Source organism: Chiloscyllium punctatum, chromosome 33 (assembly GCF_047496795.1).
Source record: "Chiloscyllium punctatum isolate Juve2018m chromosome 33, sChiPun1.3, whole genome shotgun sequence".
NCBI lineage: Eukaryota > Metazoa > Chordata > Chondrichthyes > Orectolobiformes > Hemiscylliidae > Chiloscyllium > Chiloscyllium punctatum.
The window spans coordinates 9926672-9952305 of NC_092771.1; the positions used below are offsets into that span (position 1 = coordinate 9926672).

General features: G+C 38.5%; 1 protein-coding gene across 9 annotated transcripts in view; it reads right to left on the reverse strand.

The window, feature by feature from the left end:
* The window catches only part of peak1 (pseudopodium-enriched atypical kinase 1), a 227468-nt gene that overhangs the window by 77880 nt on the left and 123954 nt on the right, over window positions 1-25634 (reverse strand). For 5 of the 9 annotated variants that reach the window (XM_072552931.1, XM_072552935.1, XM_072552928.1 and 2 more), the window contains exon 3: window positions 2671-2794. The exons of 3 other annotated variants lie outside the window; for them this stretch is intronic. The gene's annotated coding sequence lies outside the window, so the exon portion shown is untranslated. Of the gene's footprint in view, window positions 1-2670; window positions 2795-17693; window positions 17772-25634 lie in introns of all 9 variants that reach the window. One more of the 9 variants, XM_072552929.1, reaches the window with a different exon arrangement.

The following is a 25634-nucleotide window of genomic DNA, read 5'->3' on the forward strand; positions in this document are numbered from 1 at the left end:
CCCTATGGGGCAGAGCATTCCACACAGCCATCACTCTCTGGGTGAAGAAGTTTCTTCTCATCTCTGTCCTAAATGGTCTACCCCGTATTTTTAAGCTGTGTCCTCTGGTTCGGCACTCACCCATTAGCGAAAACATGTTTCCTGCCTCCAGAGTGTCCAATCCTTTAATAATCTTATATGCCTCAATCATATCCCCTCTTAGTCTTCTAAATTCAAGGGTATACAAGCCCAGTCGCTCCAGTCTTTCAGTGTAAGATCGGTGTGGACTTGTTGGGCCGAAGGGCCTGTTTCCAAACTGTAAGTAATCTAATCTAATCAATGTCCTGTACAGCCGCAACATAACTTCCCAACTCCTGTACTCAATACTCTGACCAATAAAGGAAAACATACCAAACGCCTTCTTCACTATCCTATCTACCTGCGACTCCACTTTCAAGGAACTATGAACCTGCACTCCAAGGTCTCTTTGTTCAGCAACACTCCCTAGGACCTTACCATTAAGTGTATAAGTCCTGCTAAGATTTGCTTTCCCAAAATGCAGCACCTCGCATTTATCTGAATTAAACTCCATCTGCCACTTCTCAGCCCATTGGCCCATCTGGTCCAGATCCTGTTGTAATCTGAGGCAATTCTTTGCTGTCCACTACACCTCCAATTTTGGTGTCATCTGCAAACTTACTAACTCTACCTCTTATGGTCACATCCAAATCATTTATGTAAATGACAAAAAGTAGAGGGCCCAGCACCAATCCTTGTGGCACTCCACTGGTTTCAGGCCTCCAGTCTGAAAAACAATCCTCCACCACCACCCTCTGTATTCTACTTTTGAACCAGTTCTGTATCCAAATGGCTAGTTCTCCCTGTATTCCATGAGATCTAACCTTGCTAATCAGTCTCCCATGGGGAACCTTGTCGAACTCTTTACTGAAGTCCACATAGATCACATCTACCACTCTGCCCTCATCAATCCTCTTTGTTACTTTTTCACAAAACTCAATCAAGTTTGAGAGACATGATTTCCCACGCACTAAGCCATGTTGACTATCCCTAATCAGTCCTTGCCTTTCCAATTACATGTACATCCTGTCCCTCAAGATTCCCTCCAACAACTTGCCCACCGAGGTCAGGCTCACTGGTCTATATATCCCTGGCTTGTCTTTACCATCCTTCTTAAACAGTGGCACCATGTTTGCCAACCCCCAGTCTTCCGGCACCTTACCTGTGACTATCGATGGTACAAATATCTCAGCAAGAGGCCCAGCAATCACTTCTCTCGCTTCCCACAGAGTTCTCGGGTACACCTGATCAGGTCCTGGGGATTTATCCACCTTTAACCGTTTCAAGACATCCAGCACTTCCTCCTCTGTAATCTGGACATTCTGCAAGATGTCACCATCTATTTCTCTACATTCTATATCTTCCATATCCTTTTCCACAGTAAACACTGATGCAAAATGTTCATTTAATATCTCCCCCATTTTCTGTGGCTCCACACAAAGGCTGCCTTGCTGATCTTGGAGAAGCCCTATTCTCTCCCTAGTTACCAGTTTGTCCTTAATATATTCGTAAAAACCCTTTGGATTCTCCTTAATTCTATTTGCCAAAGCTTGGTGAAACTGTGCACTATTCATCTTATCTATAAAGGCGGAAATCTCTAAAAATTGCTGTAATGCTTTATGGCATTAAACATTAATCCCTTAAATTACAACTTCATTAGCTTCAAGTATTTTTTTCTGTACATAGTGATATGTCTCATATGTAAAATTGTGATTAGTCACACGATTGGTGCATCTTTTCTCTATCTATAATAGCATTACTCACTCAAAGCCATTATGATACCTTACATTAGAAATAATTGGACCAGTGGTTCCCAACGAAATACGTCATTTTGGAGTACTCAAACATTCAAGCCCTTAAAAGAACCTTACAAAATACAAGCTATTACTTTTTCAGAGAACATAATATCAATTTCATAAATTTTAATGTCTATTGTGAAGAATATTTATCCTCTTTTAATACTCCCTGTACAACCTGATCCTCTGAACTTGTGCGCCGTTCCCATCAAAAAACAGGTTTGTCCAGTCCAGGATACTTTACTAATCAATGCTCCTCAGTCTGGTCATTTCGAGATGCTATATCAACGGACATATTTTTTTTTTAAGCCTTTTGAAGAATCATCACAATTCTCTGCTTAGATCAGTGAAAGCCTTCATAGTGCAACATATTATACAACAGATTTGGAGCAAACATATCGTCTTGCATTTCAGTTATGAAGGGGGGTGTACTCAAGATAGTGAGTAATTAGCTGCGTGTTTCCAGCATTTTCCATTTTAAATTACTGTAGGTATTCTATAAAGTTTGAAACCTCAGTTGGATTTATCAGCAATTTCCAGGAAATTCTCTTGCATGTCTCCAATATTTCTCAAAGAAGCTACTTTGCTCTGTTATTTTCTTCCAGCAGTAAATCACAGTGCTACAGCAATAATTCCAGAGTTTAAGCAGTTAAATGTCAAAAATGGATTTATACATGCATTAAAATAAATTTCTATGCCTGGTACAGAGTCATTCCTAAACATTTCGAATTGTACAATTTGTTGTTAATACCATTGCATTGCTGGCTGTGAAAATTTCAGCATGCTAAACGTACAATGAAATGAAAACCCCACTTACAAGTCTGTTCAGATTTCATCCATTACAATTTCCAAAAGGGTTCAGGAGAAGCTTCTCTCTGCTTCACACAATGCTGTTTTCCCCCAGAGATCCTTTTCTCTTTTCAATGCCCTCTTTTCTGGTGCTAGGAAACAACAATTGTTACTCACTTAAGATGCCAATAGTTAAATCATTTTTTTTACTAAACACAGAATGCTGATGTTAAAATCGCCAACTGCGCAGGAGGATTTCTAATACAACACTTACTGCAAATTAGCTGGAACAAGTTCCTTGCAGCTCTGTGTGTGGCCTCTTGTCTGTTAAGGAATGATGTGCCTGAATCCCTTTCCTCCCATTCCTGATTTCAATACCCTGGCAAATTTGTGTTGTTTTTATAGTGCAGGATGACTGATATTTGAATTCTGCAATAGCACCACACACCAAAAAAAAACCAAAGATAAAATCGAATTTCATCACTTCAAGTTTCGGCCATTATCAAATTTAAGAAGGGTGCAATTTTTGTAATCTAGTATGGCTCTTTTTTTTAATAAAAGCAACTGTTTCACACTTGCACAAAAAAAATGGGGAAGGGGGTAAGCATTTTCAGCTCAGTTAAACTGATGAAACAGTTCCTGATGAACAGTGACGAATGTAACTAGACTAGCTTTCAACATATATCGCCTATTGACACCATATGGTGCAATCATCCAATTACTTCAAGCAATTATCCTGAAAATAGTTAGGTTTCCATGCAAAAAAAAACTTGCAAAAATTGTGTAACTTCATCGGATTTAAAGATATTTTATTTCCAAGTACATTTCTCTTACAGAGTTCAATTACTGATGGTTAACTTAGCGAACTAGTTCATATTTTTTAGACAATTCCCTTGCATTAAGCGATCATGCCTTCACAGAAAATTACTATTGAAGGATTTTTATTTCCTTCATTTAAGTACATAAGGAACTGTAGAACTGAAGGCAGGGGCACGTTAAATTTCAAATCAAGTACAGCCATTACATATCGTTTTTTGCAAAATGTATTAAAAAGAAAGTATCTTTAATTTTTCAACTTTTGCAGGAGAAGAACAATATCTTGTACCAAAGTAATGTTTTAAAGACAGATTTGGCATGGCTTCTCAATTAACAATAGTGTCATCTGCAGCTAAACTAGTTTGGTCAAACCTCAGCCAACATGAAGTTATGTTGTTAGATTGATATGATGAATATTACTTTACACATTATTAATGTGTATTATGCATTACATAATAATGTTTAGAGGAGGCTCTTGAGGTACAGTGGTAGTATCCCTACCTCTGAGCAAGATTTATCTGCTCTGATATTCATTATACCATGTCTGAACAGGTTGATTTAAAAATATCTGGAACAGTGTTGCAAATCGTTAAGTAAAAGAGCAGCCCAACAAACATCCCAACACATTATCATGTAATAAGTTATTCATGAGATTAAGCAAATATGCTTTCATAACAACTGGGGTGTTATCCAACGCACAATACAAGGTAATTGACCTAGGCCAACTGAGTAAGTCAAATTGCTCCTTTATTATTTGCCCTCAGAGCTTAAAAGCGTACATTTTCAGAATTGAATGGTTATTTTACTTTTGTGAAAATACTGATTCAGCATCCGTTATTTTGAGACTGAAATCAAATCTTTATCTTTTTAACCAAAGGAAACACAGTAAGATGGTTAGAAAAACATACTGGAACAGGGGTTGATATCATCAGGAAGGGGTGATGGAAGACACAAAAGATATACTAGGAAGCTGGAAGGCCGCATGATGGCAGGAGACAGCACAAAACAGGATCACCTTGGGGCACACTTAACCAAATCTTTGTCTCCCAACCATCAAAGTATGTACAAACAAAGACAATTGTAAAAGTCCAGATGGTACTCCACTCTATAGGAATTGCCAGGATGTTTGATCTAATCTAATTTAGAGTTGGAGACTCCAGACAATTCCAGAGGACTTACTTGAATGATTGCCCAAGTAATGTTCAACAAAAAATCCTTTTAAAAGTAAAGTAATTGGCATGTAAACCAGAGTAAAGCCATCATAATTCAGCTGAGTCCTTTAAACTGAACACCAAATTGGTATCTACTGATTTTCTAAACTCCAAATAGGCATCCCAGGAATTCACATGGACTACTCTCCTATCCCATCCTTATGTACCCCCCAACTTCCATTGTGAGATCCAATTACCTACCCCTGACCAAATTATCTCTGTACCACCCCAACTACATTCCCAACAACACTAAATACCTATCTGAACTATTCAGCCATTCCAGCCACCTCACCTAACCTATCCACTTAACCACCACCTCCCCGCCCCTGCTCTCCTCCAGCTAGCCTCAAGAGTTTGAAAAACATAGTCCATAATAGCTTCCATTACAGAATGTTTGACCTTGCTTCCAAAAAACAACATTTGAAAGGCAAGGGAAGTTACTGACTTAATACTGTATTCAACTTTAGATTTGGTTTAATTCACCAATGCAAAACATAAGATTACAGACAGCAAGGTCACTTTTCCAATCTTCCAAAATCTGTTAACAGAATGTGGGCACTGCTGGCAAGGACAGTACTTACTCTTTGTCCCTAACTGCCCTTGAGAAGATAGTTGTGAGCAGTCATCATGACTGATCTCTTGTGTGTACACCCATAGTTCTATGAGGAAAGGAGTTATGGGATTTTAAACTAACGACAGTGAAGAAACAGAGATACAGTTTCAAGTTAGGATTGATATGTGGTTTGGATGCATGTGAAGGCATTTTCACATAAACCAATCTATTATTGTTGATTTAATGTTTGGGCTGAGCCTTCAATACAAGTGGGGATTGAGAACTTCATTACAACTGCTTCCTTCAATAAAAACACAAGTTGTGTTCTTCGCCATCCAAACTGCAAGTATCTCAAAATGATAAATGCAGCAGTACAACAGTGTAGACATTTTTTAAATGAAGTATCGACTGTATACAATGTGGGTATTTTTAGAAAATCAGAAGATAGCAATTTGATTTGGAGTTTAAAGGATTTAACTCAATTATGGTAGTCTTAACCTAGCTTCCAAAGACTTTGTTCTTAATTTTGAAAATTAAACTTTACCTTAAAATCTTGCATTTTATTTGAAGCTGTCTTAGTTATCACCAAGAAAAATTGCAGATGAGTGAGAGGGTAAAGGGTACAAATCCATATCCACTGATACCAACATTGCAAACTCCTGAGCTCAGAAAGACCTTCTGAAATTTTTTTCAAGAGAAGGAGAATACTAGTACATTCTGAGGTGGATGTGCAAAATCTGAAATGCCTGTTATTTCACTTCTCATATTTCACTGAATTCAGTTGCCATCACGAACAGAGCACTAGAAACTGGTCAGCATAGTAAGGAAAAACTGAAAATAATGGATTTTTTTTTCAAAAGTAATGGGAAATATAAACTATTGAATCAAAGATCTCCAACTGGTCAAAAACATATTCAGTAGAGATTGCATTGGCAACACAGATGTCAGCAGGGTGCTTGAAGACTGATTACAAATGAATAGGTCACTGCTTTATCTCGTGAGTAGGTCTTAGCTTTCAGAATCAGCATTAATTTTCTGTCCTGTAATGTTTATATAGATGTTTTTCTATATTGATTTGTAATTATAAATTTTGTATACAATTATACGGTAAATATATAAACAGAAAAAAAATTCAGTAAAAAGCTGGATCAGGAAAGGTAGAATTTACAGAGCCTAACTTCCTCAGGCAGCACAAAGCGTACTCGAATGCCCAGTATATTTGCATGCCAATACATTGCACTTCTGCTGTGCAAACCAGTTTGGAACTCATTACTGTATTGAAACAGGGCTATAAATGAACTCCAAAGCAAAGACAGGTGTAAAGTGATTCACTGGGTACACATCAATGTAAAATATTGCAGTACAATAGTGATAAGTACCAAATACACCATATCTTAGGAGAGCAAATCCACCTCAGAGCTCACAATGGTTGATCTCCCAAAATGTAGTTTACCGATCCATTTCTGGGATCTTGTTTCTTGAGCATCAGAGTGTGGACACATGCTGGTGTACTTGCACGCTGCATGTGTGGGGACAAAACCTCAGTTTCTTTGAAGCATTAGCCCAAGGCTGTGAGGGACACAGTTGTGTCAGCCCAAGGATGTACTGTACAGGATTTGCCTATTGAAAGGCTGTGTATAGACAGAGTAAGAGTTGCATGTTTGGCTCCCCTCCTTCATATTACTTCTGGCCAGCACTGTGGGCTGAACGTGAGAAGAAAACTAGTACACAAAAAGTAAGCAGCATGCTAATGCTGAAACTGCACTTCATGTAATGTCAAATTTAAACTGTTATGTAAGGTAACTTTATGAATCAAACATATTTATCAGGCAAACAAAACTTTTTAAAACTGAGGCAACAGCTTTGATATTGTAGTATTACTGGCTCCATATACAAACAATATTAAGCACTGAGAATAAAGCTGATGAAATTTGTTAAGATTGTGCAGCTAAATGAAAGAATTTTCTTTCAGATTTTGGTGTCTAAAGCTGGTCTAAATGTGCTTAATAAAAACAGTATATTCATAATGCTGAAGTTAGGCATCCATCCTATATATATTCCCCTGTCCCAATCTTTGATGCATCATGACATCACTTGATGACACCTTAAATTAAACTGAATAATGCCAGTCTACAAAAATATTACTAAATTGTTGACACAAATTTAAACAACTTTAGTGCAGTAGAGTTTTAAACATAACATGAAACATAACAAAAAGCTTTAAAACAAGCCAAAGCACTCTTGTGCACTGCAGCACTAAAATGTGTGATGCTAGAGCTTTTGAACTCATTAAAGTACATCTAAGATAGCAAGCTATCATTAACACCACAATTAGCGCGATGTACTGAAATTAGCCATAATTTTTCTGTGATAAGTACGAGTAAGAGTCAGATAGATACTAGTGGAGACAAATCCAACAATAATCTAGATTAGTTTGCCTCTTATTCTAAGATCAGGTTTGGTTAGTGGTTCAAATACCATTTCAAAATGTAAAGACACATTCTAAGCTGAAGAATGCTGCAGTGTTAAGCAGAACAATTAAACGGAGGCTTCTTCTTTGTTCTGTTGTTTCAATTGGATGCCATTGATCTCACAGCAATAGTTGAAGGACAGAGAGTTCTTTCAGTTTATTTCTCAGCACTATTCCCTCAACCAGCATCCAAAATAAAGCTTAAGTTAACATTCATTTCATTCTTAGCTTCCCAATTATTGCCTGCTTTTGGCTACATCAGAAATAATTCATTAACTTACAATGGATGTGTTGTTCTATAAAATCAAATTATTTCTTCTTTTTAATGCTGCTAGTAAAGGGGAAATACAGTTTTTCATCAGGAGTTCAGTGGAGTTAGTTTGAAATGAGGTATTATTGTCAAGTAGGAGAGAGGCAGTTCAGGGAAACTAAGCAATAATTCAACAAAGTAAGCAAGTGAAAACTGAACTCTGCTTGATAGTTCATGTAGCAAAGCACATCCCATTTTTTTTTGTTGAAAACCTATAACAACCCTTTCACTTGATACAAGCTATGGATAAAACCACTCCAAGTTCACAGCCCACATATAAAAACATCCAGCAATTTCAGAAAGTTCCAACATCAACAGTTCCCTAAGTCACGTTTCAAAGATCACAAATTAACAGTAGAACTTAATTATCCAGATATGCCTCATCTCATTCATTAATCACAATTCCAAATATAAATAATGCATTTTAACCTTTTCACCTCAATCGTGTTGAACAATAGCTGAAAATTGCTCTGAAGATTATAGTGTAACATTGAAAATCTGTGCTGTGAATATCTAATTATGAATGAAATTAACACAGGAAATCACATATTAAATGCTGAAATAAAAACAGAAAATTCTACTCAAAGGCAGCCTAGTTAGATATCACATGTATAAAAAACAGAATTTATCTTTCTACTCACTCGTCAGAACTGGAAGATGCTAATTCTAACCAAGAGCAGAGCTCTGGGGCTTGATGGAAAAGTAGAATCATGAAAAGTATATGATAATGGTGAAGGGCAACAATGACTACGCAAGGTAAAAATGAGTATTGAAACAAAACATAGGTCCAAAGGAGGCACAAGTGTTTACAGCAAAATACGAGACTGGAGAAGGCATGGTGGATTGCAGACCTCCATGACTCAGGAATTATACTCCACCAAAATCATTCAGTTGAAGGCATATTTCACGCAAGGAATTGATTCAAGGTATTCTTACCCGAACCATCTGTGATTCTACTTGCCCTCACTTAATTGCCTGACATGATGCTGGCCTTGATGGGAAATGGATTTTACTGGTGTAGCACCAGTATTTTTGAAAAACGAGGGAGCAAATTACTGCAGGTGTTGGGACCTGTGCTGAAAACAACGAATACTGGAGATCACAGCGGGTCAGGCAGCATCCATGGAGAGAGCTCTGATGAAGAGTCATCGAGACTCGAAACGTTAGCTTGCTCTTTCTCCATGGACGTTGTCTGACTTGCTGTGATCTCCAGCATTTGTTGTTTTAAGTTTTTGAATAATGATTTGTTCACATGAAAGAACATCCTTATTGAAGTGGTTACAGCCATCCCATCAAACATGTAAAATACATTTTGGTCATAAATCCATTCTCACTGCAGGCTATCTACTGAGAATGTTGAAAATCCTGGAAATTCTTCTCAAATGGAAGTTGTTTTCTTCTTTGATAAGACTTTCGGAACAGAAGCAGTCAGCATAGCTTTAACGTCAACCTCCCCAATTAGTCCAGCGCCCCAAGGATGTCCACACTCAAAGCTGAGTTTGGGGCAAGATGTTACCATGGGGATATTTCTTAATCAATCAATCTGTTCTGATATGACACAACACACCTCTCAAGCTGATGGGAGTTGAACCTAGACAGCTTGGTTCAGCGGCAGGGACACTACCAGTGTGCCACAAGTACTTTAAAGATGTTATCATGCGCTATGTCATTTGGTCAAGGCTTCCACAGTCAGAGTCAGGAGTGTGTTTTTTCCACTGGTTGGGACATTTTGCACATTGAGTGCGGCATCTTGTCATTTTCAAAGCAGAGTGCTGAGACTATGGATTAAGCTGGGTATGGTTGCTGTTTCCACATGTAATCACATTTGACAAATCAGAGGTTAACATAGCTTCCATATCCTAGAAAGATATTGGTATGTATTCCAGACAGCCTTCCCCTCTGTCAGATGACTTAAATCTTGTTGAACTAGATGCTGGTCTGGCAAACACAAACAAGAGCAAAGCAAATAGTCTCCCATCTTGGTGCACTGGTAAAACAATGACTACTGGCACACTGATCAACTGCGATGGGAAATGGTCACTTTCTCCTAATCTAACACAAGGCAAAGGTAATAATCATGTCAAAATAAACAACAACAAATAAACAACCCTGAGAATAGTAGGCTCCAGTTCACTGCTTTGCACAATCCAGAAACTCCGACAGCAGCTCATTAGTTTTAAGAATTAGCCCTACAACTGATGGTGGTTTTCATCACTAGCTGTGAAGAAGCTCTCAAGGCTTTCATCATAAGTTCAAGGCTACAGCCACTTTCATAAACCTATCATCAGCTGACAATACTTGTAGTGATATGGACTGGTGTACAAACGGTCTCAGCTATGCCAAACTACACTGGATGCTGCTGATATTTCCAAACAAGAGAAGGACGATATTTAAGTGGTCTGGGATAGGGCAGTGTCCCACTCATTTTTATAAACACCTACACTAGCGACATATCAACCATATCATATTGTATTTATATTTATGCCAATACATGGAATTAAGATGGGGTAATGAACATATGGAGAGAGAGCTGAGTCAAAAGAAAAAGGTTCCTTAGAGAGGTAAATGGATAGTGAAGAAGTTTAGGAAGCAAGTTTCAAACAACAGGGCCATAGCAGCTGACAGTTGTTCTGTCAATGGAATACAAAAGGGAAATAGGACACACAAAACCCATCATGAGAGGACTGAGTGCTAGACAGCCTAATTACTTTCAGCAACTGAGCCATAGTCCTAGATAACTGAGGTAGGCCTTCTAAACATCCCATTTCAGCACTTAACCACCCTCACAACATTCGATAATTTACTTTCAGGATTGACAAACAGCAAAGATTATGCATAACAGGGCCCTTTACACCTCAGGAAACCTCTCCACTTGACTGACCCACCTTGTTATGCTTCAAACCAGTTCAGAAATCCCATTTGAGAACAATATTTCTGCAAAATCTTAAACTAATGTGATTCAACAATTTTTGCTTAACAAGCTAGATGATGTTTGAATCTTAATTTTAAGATCAGCAGCAGGAGATATAATTAGAGGTCAATAATGCATTCAACATATTATGAATGGCACTTTGTGTTAAATAGCAAATGGTTCATGGGTGCATTCAAATTAAACAAATTTTATTATTTCCTCATCCCAGACTCAATATTTGGAGAACATGGCTAATTTTATAGAATAATGAAGCACATTAACCTAAAATACAAAGGGGTAAATTATCTTTCATACATCATCTCTACAAGTTTCAATCATTTTTAAAGTAAGTAAGTTATTAGATTAGATTCACCACAGTATGGAAACAGACCATCTGGCCCAACAAGTCCACACCGATCCTCTGAAGAGTAATCCACCCAGACCCATTCTCCTACCCTATATTTACCCAGACTAATCCAGCTAGACAATATGGACAATTTAGCATGGCCAATTCACCTGACCTGCACATCACCCGGAGGAAACCCACGCAGACATGGGGAGAATGTGCAAACTCCACACAGTCACCCAAGGCAGGAATCGAACCTAAGTCCTTGGTGCTGTGAAGCAGCAGTGCTAACCACTGAGCCACCATGCGTACTTGAATGTATTTAAATATCATATCATAAATACTAGAGTAACAGTTAATCTTACATAAAAAATGGCCCCCCGATATTTAGCCAAGAAAATCCAAATTCTTCATACTATTCATTTGCCACTGAAATCAAACTCACTCTGCTACTCAATCTATTTAAGACCATAAGACCATAAGACATAGGAGTGGAAGTAAGGCCATTCGGCCCATCGAGTCCACTCCGCCATTCAATCATGGCTGATGCGCATTTCAGCTCCACTTGCCAGCGTTCTCCCCGTAGCCCTTAATTCCTCTAGACAACAAGAACCTATCAATCTCGGTCTTGAAGACATTTAGCGTCCCGGCTTCCACTGCACTCCGTGGCAATGAATTCCACAGGCCCACCACTCTCTGGCTGAAGAAATGTCTCCGCATTTCCGTTCTGAAATGACCCCCTCTAATTCTAAGGCTGTGTCCACGGGTCCTAGTCTCCTCGCCTAACAGAAACAATTTTCTAGCATCCACCTTTTCAAAGCCATGTATTATTTTGTACGTCTCTATTAGATCTCCCCTTAATCTTCTAAACTCCAACGAATACAATCCCAGTATCCTCAGCCGTTCCTCATATGCTAGACCTGTCATTCCAGGGATCATCCGTGTGAATCTCCGCTGGACACGTTCCAGTGCCAGTATGTCCTTCCTGAGGTGTGGGGACCAAAACTGGACACAGTACTCCAAATGGGGCCTAACCAGAGCTTTATAAAGTCTTAGTAGTACATCTCTGCTTTTATATTCCAACCCTCTTGAGATAAGAGACAACATTGCATTCGCTTTCTTAATCACAGACTCAACCTGCATGTTTACCTTTAGAGAATCCTCGACTAGCACTCCCAGATCCCTTTGTGCTTTGGCTTTATTAAGTTTCTCACCATTTAGAAAGTAGTCCATTCCTATATTCTTTTTGCCAAAGTGCAAGACCTCGCACTTGCTTACGTTAAATTCCATCAGCCATTTCCTGGACCACTCTCCCAACCTGTCTAGATCCTTCTGTAGCCTCCCCACTTCCTCAGTACTACCTGCCTGTCTACCTAACTTTGTATCATCGGCAAACTTCGCAAGAATGCCCCCGGTTCCCTCATCCAAATCATTAATATATAATGCGAACAGCTGTGGCCCCAGCACCGAACCCTGCGGGACACCGCTCGTCACCGGCTGCCATTCTGAAAAAGAACCTTTTATCCCAACTCTCTGCCTTCTGTTAGATAGCCAATCCTCAATCCATCCCAGCAGCTCACCTCGAACACCATGGGCCCTCACCTTGCTCAGCAGTCTCCCGTGTGGCACCTTATCAAAGGCCTTTTGAAAGTCCAGATAGACCACATCCACTGAGTTCCCCTGGTCTAACCTACTTGTTACCTCTTCAAAAAATTCCAACAGGTTTGTCAGGCATGACCTCCCTTTACGAAATCCATGTTGACTTGTTCTAATCAGACTCTGCTCTTCCAAGAATTTAGAAACCTCATCCTTAATGATGGATTCTAGAATTTTACCAACAACCGAGGTTAAGCTGATTGGCCTATAATTTTCCATCTTTTGCCTTGATCCTTTCTTGAACAAGGGGGTTACTACAGCCATCTTCCAATCATCCGGGACCTTTCCTGACTCCAGTGACTCTTGAAAGATCTCAACCAATGCCTCTGCTATTTCCTCAGCAACCTCTCTCAGAACTCTAGAACTTTAAATTGACTCAGAGCAACACTGTTCAACTCTTTGGGTTCAAGCATTTTAACACATGATGAGAAGGCTACCACCTCACTGATGTGCACTACAAATCCTGCAGTTTATTATTACCAGTATCAAAAAGAAATGGTAAATACATGAACTCTCTTCAAACTTACAGCTGTTGAAATTGCAGAGCAGACAAATAATTGTGTAGCAGCTACAGAATTCATAAGAAATCAGAAAAGAAAATTAGAGCTTGGAGGAAACTCTACATAATTAAGGAAATCCCCAAAATAAATGCACAGAGGAAAGTTAGCATGTGGCCACAATCAAAAGATGTAGGTGCAAAATAAGTCAACAAATATCAACAAAATGGACACTAATTCACCAAGAAACTGCGAATCTAGATCCAAGTCAAAAGTAAATTAGGTGGTGCAGATTTCAAGGCAACTCTGGATAGTGCATCAAGTTTTTGAACAGAATCAGTTTTGCACTGTGCCAGCAGACCAAGATTTCAGTGGCCCCCAAAAAAAATTTGATGACAGGCTTATCATATTTCAGTGGATATAGGTGCAGAATTGGCCCAATGAGTCTACTCTGCTATTCAATCATGACTAATGATTCTCAGCCAAATTCTCCAGCCTTCTCCCTGTAATCTTTGACCTCTTACTCATCAAGAACTTCTCTATCTCTCTTAAAGACACTTAACAACTTGGCCTCCACAGCCTTTGTGGCAAGGAGGTTCACAGGTTCACCATCCACTGGCTGAAGGAATCCCTCTTCCTTTCAGTTCTAAAGGGTCATCCCTTCATACTGAGGCTGTGCCCTCAGATCAGAGTCTCTCTAGTGGAAACATCTTCACATCCACTCTACCCAGGCATCTCAGTATTCTGTGAGTTTCAGTCAGATTCCCCCTCATTCTTCTAAATTCAGAGAATACAGACAAATTCAGAGAATACAGAATACTACTCGTTTGACAGGCCCTTTATTGTCAGCTCATTCTTATAAACCTCTTCTGAACCTCTCCAAGGCCAGCACATCTTTCCTTAGATAGGGGGATCATAACTGCTCACAATATTCTAAATGCAGTCTGACCAGAGCCTTATACAGCCTCAGTAGTACATCCCTGTCTTGTATTCTAACCCTGTCAAAATGAATGCTAACATTGTGCTGTTGCATATGTTGTGACAAAACGTGATTTTGAAATAAAGGCAGGTGGATGTAAGTCAGTTCAGAATCAGAATCACAGAATCCCGACAGTGTTGGAACAGGCCCTTCAGCCCAACAAGTCCTCACTGAACCTCCAAAGAGTAACCCACCTAAACCCATTCCCCTATTACTCTACATTTACTCCTATATGATGCACCTAACCTACACATCCCTGGTTCTGTGAGGCATCTTTCTTTTAAACAGATTAGACATTCACTTGAAAGAGTTACCTAAGTGTGTCAATTCTATGAAAGCATGTGACTGCACTCAAGTGCCTGGCAGAACTGCTGTCATGTTGATAGATGGAATATTTCTTTAGCTGGAGTTTACAATAGAGCATAAATCATTACTTTAGAACTGAAGATTTAAGATCCCAGTCCAGAAATTCCAGGAGTCAGTTAAGGAAAAAGAATGGTAGGAGTATCAAGCTTTTAGTTCAGGGGAACTAGTCAGGCTAGCCAAGAGTTTTAAAGTATGGAGCTTCAAAACCAAGACAGTTTGGATAGAAATCTTCAAGTTGTTAGAATAGAAAAAGATTGGACCAACAGAATCATGAAAGATTTATTCCATTGGACTTGGAAAGGAATTAAAACTGTCTCCACATTTTAAGGCAAGAAACTACGAGAAGCTGGTTAATACAGTGTTGAGATAGGAGTGATATCTTTCTGGAATTGAATATCTGTTAAAGGGCAGTGTTGGGTAATAGATTGAAACTTTGCTGCTTGTACCAAGGTTTATAGCTATCTCAGATACATAGTTTTATTTTCCTTTGTGCAATAAAATTATGTTCTATTGTTAAAGAACATCTGCAGCCATGTTTGAATATGTTTCAGTGACTAATCACCATAATAGCCAACTGCAAAAATTAAAATTATGACCTAACAAGCCAGGTTTCCTTCTGGAATGGGACTTCTGCAATATTACCATCAGCTGGGATCACCACAATGTCCAACAGGACAAAACCTAAGTCAGTAGTGATATTCATGAGAAATGCCTTCCCAAATCAGCAATTATTTATGTTCACAATGAAGGATGAATAGATAAAGGTGGCTTGAAGATGTGGCTGAGGGAAGTTTGGAGTATCTGAACAGGAAGATCACTTAAGAAAAAGCCTTCTCATCCAGATGCTACTGAAGGTAGACTGCAAAATAGTGATATTCCCAATGGTCCCAGGTAGTCAAATCAGCTCTGTTCATTCAACCACTGGCTGTCTCTCTGAACATGTCCTTCAAGGACAACATGAGAAAAATATGGAATGACCAGATGATCAGAGGAGAGAAGACATTTACTAAAGGAGATAGGTTACATGCTTCAACATGAGCAATCCTGTATTAGTGGGTTGTAGAGGCCTGGCATTATATCACAACAAAGACAAAGACAAAGACAGTCATCAAATAATTAATGAAATATGGGGTATTCAATGTTATTTGATGTCACAGATACTTAGTTGTGGAATGATGTGACTGATGATAACGTGAATGCTAATGATGATATTAATGATACACATGATGCTGCTGTTCAAGAAGCAGATTAGGATGAGTTATTTGGTTCTGAAGAAAAGGAAGAAAGTGGTTTTCATCGATTTTAAAACAGGGTCAGTGCAATTCTGCCACCAAGTAGTAAACTTTTCTGCATGGTGAAAATGCAGAGCTACATTTAATAAAGTTTTATAACTGCCTCTTGTTTTTGATGATTTTATAAAACTGACCTAGTATACAGAAATTCATGTCTTTTTCAAAGAAGATTTTTTTATTTATACAAATTTAACAAACATGCTTGGCTCAGTTTATTGGTAGTCTTTAATATGGCAGCTGTGTATGGAGAGTTGAGAGTGTGGTACTGGAAAAGCACAGCAGGTCAAGCAGCATCAAGGAGCAGGAGAGTCAACGTTTCGGGCAAAAGCTCTTCATCAGAAATCCAACAGTTGCTTCCAAATATACCTGTTGGACTATAACCTGGTGCTTGCCCAAAATGTCAACTCTCCTGCTCCTTGGATGCTGCTCGACCTGCTGTGCTTTTCCAGCACCACACTCTCGACTCTAATCTCTGCCATCTGCAGTCCTCACTTTTGCTGTGTAAGGAGAGTCAGAGACTGCAAGAGATAGGGGTGAAGTCAGCAAAGCTAAGGGAACTGGAAAAAGAAATTGGCAAGGGTAGATTTCAACTTACCCAAAAATATTGTTTGCATAAAAGGTTGATCCCCTACTTTGTGGCTGAATGTTTAGAGCTTGAAATTCAATCTTTATATGATAACATGTGGCATGCACATGATTCTCAAAAAAAAAAGCAGGCTTTTGGCAATGATTTGCATACATCACATTTGAACATTGACAAAGAATTATTTGCATTCTGATGAGATATCAAGAAGAAAATGCAAGGCGGCTCATAACCCCTCATTAACTACAGACTGGCACAGACGGATAAATGACTGACTGCTGATATGGGACGTGGATTTACATTTTCATACTGTTTCGTTTCTATTTTCTTTTTCCATTTCATTTATCTTCACAGACATCGCTCCTGTCTCTTGCAGTGTCTGTCTCTCCTTACTCGGAGGCAATTGCCCTCCTAGCTCAGAGAGACCGCCAATGGAAGAAACTGTTTAGCTACATACTAATTAGTTAGAACAGTTTTGACCGTTATTTAGGTTGTGAGTAATCACAAGTATAGGTTTAAAGACATTGAACAGCAAGGATGTTACTGAATAAATTGTGAGGGAGAAGAAGATGGTTAGAGCTGAGAATGTATTTGAAATGACCTACTACATAACTGTACAAATAAAGAAGTTATATATTGAGATTACGTCAAGCATTATCTTTCAGCATTTCAGGAAAAAAAAGGAATTTTACTTGTAACACTTCACAATGTAACATCCACTGTCCACTCTTGTCCTGCTTCAAATCAGAAGATAATACAATGTAAAATCAAGTCATTTTTCTAGAAACTGGAAATGGAGGTTTGCACAACCATGTTACAGTCATTTGAAGTAAATGCAAGTCTGGTATGATCAAGGACTATATTCACCTTCACAACTAAATATGTTTACATAATCTGCCTCTGTGGTTTCAATTTCACAGACAATGATTAGCAATGAACAAATTAGGATTTCAACATAGCTTCGAACAATCTGCCAGACAAATATATTACAAATGGGATAATCATTCAACATTTTTAAAGATAATTTTTAATTAAAAATAATAATGTCCATTCACTATTACCTTCAACAGACGATCTGTATTCCACGAAGTTGCCCATTAATTATACAGTCATTCTTTCTTTTCATGGCAAGTCAAAATCTACAATAATGAAAACTACCTTCAACTTTGTTGTGATAATGATCATTGATACCATCTGTAATTGCAACCGCTTGGGGAGAACTTGCTATAGCATGCAGAAGAACATCAAATTTAACTCCAATAAGCTTGAATTTATTTCGTTTTGAAGAAATGTAAGAACATTTTTACAATTTTAGCTGACATTTATCATTTGCTTCTACTACAAATTCTCTTGTACAAAAATACAAGAAAGCATGTGTTAAATTTGAAAGACCTCAGTATGTCTAGAAATTTTGAAATGTATCAAAAATGTACTGGAATTCATTCCATTTTCAGCACGGCAGCATAAGAATGATACTGGGCTTAGATTGCTGGCTTATTCTCAAATTCTACACTGATAATTTTTTAAAAACACAAACTTACTTTTATGGCAATCTGACAATGTAAAGAGTATTTTAGCTTCTACTTTAAAAAGGCTCCCACATCAATACAGTGACAAACTTAAAATTAATTTGTGTTATACTGACTCACCCACTCATTGTACATTGCTGTATCAAGCTTCTTTTGAGCAGGTGGGTTCTTTTACAGACATTAATAATTTACCATCCATTATTGTAATGGACTCAATAGACTTGAGAACAGCATGGCTGCAAATCCCATACCAAGATATCAACTTCCTAATGGTACAATAACTGTCTTTTTGCTGGACGAACGCATAACATTCATTTGATTCAAAAGTTACCCATTGTGAACATCCTTATAGAAAGTGGATTTACTATGCTAGAAATGCAATATTGACTATTTTCAAATGCAACTAACAAACATGTTTGGGTATATACATCTACCATGCATAATTTTACAGTTAGATCAAAAGAACTAATTTGTTTGTTTCCTTAACATTCAACAGTCTAGCAGATTAAGGATACAATTGCGAGCTGTCCTGATTTTAAAATGCTGTATTAAAATAATGAGCCTAGTCTGTACTGCAGCAAAACTGGTTGGACAAATTTGGTGCCTTTAAAAGGAACAAGCAATCCTTCTGAAAGCCCTACCTGAAGACTGGAACATTGGAACAAAGGAACAGGAGTAGGCCATTCATCCTCTCGAATGTGCTCTGCCATTCAATGAGATTATGGCTGATCTGAGGCGTAAGAGCCCCAAATAAACTTTGAATAAGTAAAGAAAATACAGAAATGCTCTCCCAGCAATGTAATGCAACATCCAAGAGGGAAGAATATCCAAAATGCTGAGCTAAGAGATGAATAGTTTTTCCCAAGTTATATTTGATACACGTGACCAAATATATTGAGACAGATATTGCCAACTATTATTCTGTATGATATCATAATTTTCTACTCAGTTTATAATGTGATGCTTGAACAATAAATTCCGAATCTTTGGAGCATTACTGCTTTGGTTTTGATTTTAGTTTTTAATAATGCTTTCAATAGAACTGTCCAAAAAGCTTTAGGATTTCTATATAAAAATTGTAAAATCTGCAAGCTTTTAAATAAAGAGAACTCACGCACAGATCATTCATACATCTAATCCTGTTTTAAAAACACCAGTTATTAAATATACTTACATTTATTTATAATTGAAGGATCTTCACTGTACAGTTAGCAAATGAGCAGCAATTGGTGCAATCATGTTACAAAACCAACATCCTTAGCAGGACACCCATGGGACCATGTTGTATTCCCATTAAAGAGACAAGGTGGGAACTTTGAACCAATAAATCCAAACTGCTCCTCTATGCAGTTGAACAGGAAGTATTAATTTTGAGACAATAAATCTGATGGGATGACAATTGGCAAGAATATTATTGGGCCTGGTGGTTAAACCTCATGCAAAAAAAATCAGTACCACATCATAGAGGGTGTTATTTTCTGCCACCAAGATTACTTGCGAAATTTCTACAAGCAGAAAGAGAATCACTTAGGAACTATGAAAGCAACTTTAAAATTTCAATATGACCTGTCCAAAATGGGAACACATTGCAAAAAAAGATTCTTTTCCAGGACTGCATGAAGGAAGAGCCAGCATATTACCGCAACCAACTATCAACATTTGCATCTCAGTCACATCTAATTCTGGATTGATTAGCATGAAGACTAAACTTGTGGTATAAGTGAACTGACCCACTGCAGATTGAACATAGACTATTCCTGCTATCACAGTGACTTTAGGCATGAATGGACAACTGCCATTTTCGATCTGCCCATAACATTGGGCCACATATCATCCAAAATTTCCCTCCCAAGTACAGACAGCAACCCAGCAAAATAATGAAGGAATAATTGTCAGCAATAATTGAAAAGTACCATTATGTAATTTTAACATCATTTTTTAATATTCACTCACGATGGCCAGCATTTATTGCCCATTCCTAACTGCCCTTGAGAAATGATGGTGCATTGCCTCCATGAACTGCTGCAGTTCATGTGCTGCATGTAGTCTCAAAATGCCCATTAGGGAAGGAATTCCAGGATTTTGACCTAGTGACAGTGAAGGAACAGTGAACTATTTCCAAGTCAGGATGGCGAGTGACTCAGGAGAATTTGAAGGTGGTAGTGTTCCCATGCATCTGCTGCCCACATCCTTCCAACTGGAAATAGTCGTAGGTTTGGAACGTGCTGTCCAAGGATCGTTGGTGAATCTATGCAATGCATCTTGTAAATAGTAGACTGATGGTAGACTGAGCATCTGTGGTGGAGAGAATGAATATGGGTAGATGTTGAGCAAATCAAACAAGTTGCTTTGTCCTGGATGGTTTCAAGCTTCAGTATTGTTGAAGCTGTATCCAGGTAATTGTGGAGCATTTAGTTACACTCCTGACTTTGAAGTTATTCACCACAGTATTACAAGCCTCTGACTCTGCCCTTGCAGCCATTATCTTTATATGATGAATTCAGTTCAGTTTCTAGTCAATGGTAACCCCTAGGATGTTGATAACAAGGGATTCAGTGATAGCAACACCATTGAATGTCAAGGGGCAGTGGTTATATTGTCTCTTATTGGAGATGGTCAATGCCTGGCATTTGTGTGATCAGAATGTTACTTGCCAATTGTCATCCCAAGCCTGGATACTGTCCAAGTCTTAGTCCATTTTTAAATGCAACATTTCAGTGTCTGAGAGATGGTTCTGAACATTGTGCTATCATTGGCGAACACCCTTACTTCTGACCTTGATTTATCAATGAATCAATAGAAATTAATCTATTCATATGGCTGCTGTAAAATCCAGCTAATTTTTAAAAAATGAGCAAGTACCAATTTCAAACAAAAGCTACTAGCTGATATGTCCTGAATATACGGCACCCTTCATTTACTTGGGCTTGGTCCTCTACTTTGAAAATCTCCCTGTAGCAAGAAATTCTAGTCACTGTGGCTCCAACAAAAGAAAAGACCAAAGTAATACTTAACACTCCTCACTGGTGCTCATGTCTGACATTCCAACTTGTAGCAGCGTGATCCAAAATCATACGTTGCATACCAGAAGTACCACTAAAACGTTTAAACACAGTGAGTTGCATTTACATTATGATGTGAGTTCAGCTCATGTTGGTGCTGGCAATGGCCTGCTTAGAAACCAGAAGCTGTCCCACTACAGCCACACCTGTGGTGTGTTAAAGCAGTTCAATGGTTCCTTGTCCAAGTGGCAGTCCATTTCAAACAATCCTAAACAGGAGGCATCAGCATACTTGTTGACTGCTGATATATCCTCTCAGGAAACTCTACATAAACTATGAATCAAACTGACAAAATTCTTAGTATATGTCTTGTACTGCTGACACAGTACTATTTGACCAATGGTCTTGGGGACTAAAAATCATGTTAATTTAGCAATGCCCCAACTCCTGTCCAAAGCATTGCTATGGGCAACATCAGGTACAGAGGCAATGAAGACAAATGCAACAAAGAAAAACGTTACCGGTGTTTTAATTTGATATCGGTCTATTCAACAAAGCACATTTCCAGCTCCTCGGGAATATCATTTAATTGTTTTGACTAGATTTACATCCAAATGCACAAGATAAATTATCAGTATTTAACCCATTTCTGTTCTCAATACACAGCAACAATGATCCCTTTGTAAATCAATAACTGGACAATTTTCAAGCTATACATCACAACGAGCAGTTTTTCACGGTATTCATGGGGTGGCAGCTATAATTTTTCACAGCTTACGAAACCAGAATATAAAGTAAAAACTCAAAATGGATGAAAAAGGTTGTGAGGATAAAATGAAAGATGAACTGCTCTGCTCATTTAAACAAAGGGATACCAGGTTCTATATTAAGTATAACAAACATTGGCATCTGACAAACGTAAATAGATATCACAGTATTATCAAATTGGCAATTAATCATTTCATTTTGTGTAACCACACACTTTCTTCAGGGGAGCTATCCCACATGTCTTCTGGACCTTCTCACAAAGATAAACAATCGAACCTTTCACAATATTTTTAACATACATGGCGTTACAGTCGTACAGCACTGAAACAGACCCTTCTGTATTCACCTCCACCATGTCCTCTGGCAGCTCATTCCATACATGCACCATCCTCTGCGTGAAAAAGTTGCCCTTCAGGTCCTTTTTAAATCTTTCCTCTCTCAGCTTAAACCGATGCCCTCTAGTTTTGGACTCTGCTATCCCAGGAAAAAGACCTTGGCCATTCACCCTATCCATGCCCCTCATGATTATTCTGCATTTTTTATTCTTTGATCTTATATTGGCATACTTCACAGGAATAATAGCAAAGAGATTTTCAAGATAGGTCAACTATTGAAATCTTTTTCACTTGCCCCTTTAGTGAAGTTCTTATGTACATGAAATTATATATTTCATGAAGTATAATTATTTGAATTAATTTTAATCTCTCCTTTCTCAAATTATAAATGGAGTGAAAATCTATAGAGGAACCTTAATGTTAAGAGATCAGAAAGAACAACCTTTTATTAGCTATGTATGATGGTATAACTTTGTTCTTTTGCTTGAAATCTTGCCTTATTAACACCATCCCTCTTAAAAGGTCAGCAAGCACCCCAATCCTAATCTTTTGCCCATTCCCTCCAAGCTAATGCATTTTTTAAAAAAGTAATTGCAAATTATTTTCACATCATGAAGTTATACTTGAGACTTTAATGACTACATTAAATACTGGTCTGCCATCTAAAATTAACATGACTAAGTATGTAACTTAGTATCATTTAAATATGAACTATGGCTGTCATTTTCTGATTGATATCATCAGTATGAAAAAATAATGTTCAACTGGGGTAAGTTCAGAAGCCACACAATGCCAGGTTGTAGTCCAACAGGTTTATTTGAAGTCACAAGCTTTCGGAGCACAGCCCCTTCATCAGATGAAGTCACCTAATGAAGGGGCAGCACTCCGAAAGCTTTCAAATATATCTGTTGGACTATAATCTGGTGTTGGGTGACTTCTGACTTTGTGCACCTCAGTCCAACACTGGCACCTCCACAACTGGGGTAGTTAATTTATCAGCCTTCCTATTAAGTAAAATTAATTTGCATGACAAAGATAAACCTACAACTTTCGAGTCACTAAAGGAAGCACATTTTACAAATAGCCTAAATGACAAAATATATCTAATTAGCATTACAATTTATAGCACCCAAGTTATGTTAAGCAAAACTTAAATAAAGTGCATCTATCATGAAGGGACTCCTGTCTTTTTGTTCCGATTTAAGCCTCAAGTCATTGACAATTCAATTAGTGTGGTGTAAACTCACTTTGTATCTTAATAACTGCAAAAAAGTCTTAATTCTCATTTGTCATGTCACCAGTGTTATATCATGCATTGGCATGGTTCACAACACTTAGTTTTTGACAGCACACTCCCCCATCCTAATTAAAGACATGATGTACTTAATGTGTAATGTTCAATTCTGAATTACTCTGAGTAGAACTGCCACAGACCAACATGTAACCACTAGTACTTCAACAGCAACGCCACTGGTGGGGGCGAGCTAATCAGTGACAATTTAACATAAACTGTCTCTATTCTGAATGAGGAAACATAAGGACTGAATACATATTTTTAAAATGCGACTTTTCTTTCTGTACATTTTGGTCTAGTTACTTCCTTTCTCTAAACCTTCTTTCATCTGAGAACTGCCCTTGTCTTGACTCTTTGTGCAACACAAAAAGAGATCAACTCATCTCTCCATTCACTCTATTGCAGACATGTACAAAAATAATGGCATAGAGGAATAGAAAGAAAATAGAAGGAAAAACAGACTTAAGATGTAAAGACGAGGACAAGGCACCTCAGAGTCACACAATGACAGTAAAAATGAGTGAACAAGAAATAAGAAGTGGACAGATAGAGATTAGGCAAGCTTTTTCAAAATTGTTGGAGTTGCATACATTCAGGCAAGCGGGCAGTATTCCATTACAATCCTGACTTGTGCCTTGTAGACAGTGGAATTCAGCTATGATGACAAAGGACAATGGTTAGATTCTTTATTGGAAATGGTGAATGCCTGGCACTTGTGTGCCACGGACTTGCACTTGTCAGCCAAAACATAGAATCAGAGAATCCCTACAATGTGGAAACAGGCCCTTCGGCCCAACTAGTCCACACCGACCCTCTGAAGAGTAACCCACCCAGACCCATTCCCCCTATTATCCTAAAATTATCCCCTGATCAAAGTATCTAACCTACACAGTCCTGAATGCTATGGGCAATTTAGCATGACCAATTCACCATGGATTGTGGGAGGAAACTGGAGCACCTGGAGGAAACCCAAGCAGACACAGGGAGAATGTGCAAACTCCACATAGACAGGTGCCCGAGTCTGGAATTGAAGCCGGGTCCCTGGCGCTGTGAATGCTGACCACTGGGCTACCGAGCCACACACCAACATGGTTATTGTCCAAGTCTTTTGCATGTGGGCTACTTCAGTATTAGAGGAGTCATGGATGTGCTGAACATTATGCAATCATCAGTTAAGACCTCCACTTCTGACCTTATGATGGAGGAAAATCATTAATGAAATATATGAAAATGATTGGACAAGGACACTACCCTGAGGAACTCCTCAATTCCAGGATATCTCTACCGATGATTGAGCCTTTGATGCCATACACCTTGGTCAATGTGGCCTTGATGTCAAGAACAGTCATTCTTACCTCACTTTTAGAATTCAGCTCTTTTGTCCACGTTTGAACCAAGGTTGTAGAGGGATCAGGAGCTGAATGTCCCTGGCAGAATCCAAACTGAGCATAGGTGAGCAGACGATTACTAAACAAGTGTTATTTGCTAGCACTATTGATGACATTTTCCAACAAATTACTGATGACCGAGAATGTACTGATGAGGCAATAATTGGCTAAATAGGATTTATCCTGCTTTTTGTGTACAGGATATACTGGGCAATTTTCCACACGAGAGGGTAGATACTAGCATTGTGGCTGTCCTGGAACAGCTTAGCTAGGGGCACAGGAAGTTCTGGAACACAAATCTTCAGCACTATTTAAATGTTAACAAGGATCAAAGCCTTTGCAGTTCCCATTTTAATAAATCATTTCTTTATGCCATCTGGAGTGAAACAAATTGGTTGAAGACTAGCAACTCTGATGCTAGGGATGTCTGGAGAAGGCCAAGATGGATCATACACTTGGCATTTCTAGCCGAACATTGTTGCTAATGCTGAACCCTCTTGTTGGTTCCCTCACCAACAGCCACAGACATAGTCCAGCAATTCTGTCTTTTATGACTCAACTGGCTGAGTCAGTTTTGGTGCTGTTAAGCCACTTTTGAAGATAGATGTTGAAGTCTCCCAGCTAGAGCTCATTCTGCACCCTTGCCACCCTCAGTGCTTACTCCAAATGGCATGAAACATGAAGGA